This window comes from Loa loa (assembly GCF_000183805.2).
Source record: "Loa loa unplaced genomic scaffold supercont3.20, whole genome shotgun sequence".
Taxonomy (NCBI): Eukaryota; Metazoa; Nematoda; class Chromadorea; order Rhabditida; family Onchocercidae; genus Loa; species Loa loa.
The window spans coordinates 1-2360 of record NW_018108200.1 but is presented as its reverse complement, the minus strand read 5'-3'; the positions used below and the strand labels follow the sequence as shown (position 1 = coordinate 2360).

The 2360-nt window shown below is 38.4% G+C and overlaps 1 non-coding gene across 1 annotated transcript; it reads right to left on the bottom strand.

Annotated features, from left to right (window-relative positions):
• Positions 1-498: 498 nt before the first annotated feature.
• On the bottom strand, positions 499-582 carry LOAG_20012. Its single transcript has one exon. It is a non-coding gene; the product is annotated as a tRNA-Leu (tRNA).
• Between the last annotated feature and the right edge of the window lie 1778 nt (positions 583-2360).

Sequence of the window (2360 nt, the reverse complement as noted above, 5' to 3'; positions counted from 1 at the left end):
ATTACCATCCTTATGGAGCGTCCATTCGTATAGGGTTCTTTGTTAGCGCAACCGTAAGACGATATGGGCATATGAAACAAAGATGTCTGGCTTTCGACAAAGAAGATTATTGTTCCTTTGTTTCTACTCCTGACATCAGTTACACAAGTTATGTCGGAAGATCGGTAAAAGAGCTGGATAATACGTTGCACTCATAATAATCACTCGTCCGTTATCACTTTCTTTTCCTTCTTTTCTGCTTGATTCATTCGTTTCGTGTATCCATTACTGTCCTAGACAGGACCAACTTAATTGGGACAGTGTTTGTGATACAACACATAATTGTGCAATATTACAGTATAATTATAATCTAATTAATATAAAATTGGAAAGAACAAGTAAATATCCCGAAAATTGCTTGCAGTAATGTTTTCTTTTCTCCTCGTTATTATGCTTTCTACCTACGAAAAAGACCAAAGAATATGAAGAAATCTCACTCCAAAACGTTGCAACAGTGAGTGTCCGCCGCAGGATTCGAACCTGCGCCTACCGGAGTAGATTGCGACCTGAACGCAACGCCTTAGACCACTCGGCCAGACGGACTCCAGGATAACAACGCTATCGGATACTCTACATTTGAAACTGGGAGATATAGTACTTTGGCCTGATAATTTCTTAATATGGAACCAATCAAGAAGTACTCATTAATGACAATATTCTCAACAATATATCTGGGAGTTCTCCTATTTCCTTACCTGCTCTTTTGATCCCCCCTACATGCGGGAAGGGAAGTGATGGGAATCTGCATCGCGAGTGTCGCGAATTCCGATTCATGAGACTCCAACCATACAAATATATAATCAAATAAATTTCTTATTGTAAATGAATATATCCAATGTTATGACTCATTTAATTAATTCTACATTCCTTAGATTTATTTCTATGTTTTTCCGGTCTTTATCTCAGTTCAAATCTTTGTATTCATGTCCAACAGGAAATGCCTTTGCTAGCAGTCGTTTCAAATTATTTATCTCAATTCCCATCTTTGTCCGGACGCATCTTTATCCACATGCTAATCTTTCATTGTGACAGTGCTTTTACTGTAAGTGGATCCTAACCGTTTCCGTTATGTGAAATTGCCCATGAATGTTTGATGAAAACCACTCCCATTTCCTAATAGGTATAAACCCTATGGTATTAACCGAGGCACGGTTATCAATAAATTGTCTACAATCTGGTGCGTGTACAACTCAACTCAAATCATCGTACCTGAATCAACTCAATTCAACTTAACGCTACTACAACCCGCGTTATATCACTGGCAATAGTTGTCTCTTCTTCGACATCATCCTGTCAAACGAACCCTATCAATATTCGCTACAAAATTTTTTGGTGCCCGAGGTGAGGTACAATGACGAGCAGTATTATTGCCAGTATTGAACCAGCAAAAAACAGGTTAGTTTTTCTTCTTAAAGAGATAAATTCCCTTGTATTTGAATCCCCGGATCCGAACTCATCATACGAGCAAAGAGGAAACCTTTAGACGGCAAGGATCCAAGTACTGGCAGATAAGATTGATAGAGTTCAATTATGCATTAAATCACTTAAAGAGGCCTACGAGATGTGGCTCTCATACATTCAAACCCCAAAAAAGAGGGATGAAGAAGAGAAAGTTTTCGAATCAGTCCTATAAGGGAAACAAGGATTGTTTCGAGTAATGCATGAGGGGCAAGAAGCAATAATAACCCTCACAAGGCGCAAGAATGAAACCGAGCAAAAATTAGAAGGAATTTTAAAGGTAGTAAGAAAGGAACAAGAAATTATAATTCCTTCTCCCAACCACACAGTCCAGCTCCCGCAACTATCACTACCTACCTTTAATGGAGATCCTAGATAATGGCGGCAATTCTGGAGTAGCTTTGATGCTGCTGTCCATTCACAAACAATTCCTGACATTCAGAAATTGAACTATTTGTACTCGTGCCTCAGAGGAGAAGCGTTACAAGCAGTGTCAGGATATGAGATTGCGCCCGAAAATTACGGTATCATAAGACAATTACTAAAAACAAATATGCTGATCCTTCCACAATAGCGTCAATATTGTATAGGGAACTCCAATCTTTCAAACAAAATGAGAAAGAATGGATGATCACCATTGAAAATATCGAACGGGTACTACGACAATTGGAGGCTTTAGGAGACAACCTAGAACATCCAAATATCGAATCCATAATAGAAAGCAAGATGCCATCCTGGATTCTTAATAAGGTATACACTCAAAGGAAAATAGACAAACCGTGGACGATTCAAAAATTAAGAAAATTCCTATCGGATTTGGTAGAAGTGAATCAACAAGTGAAAATCGACCAGTATTCGAATTT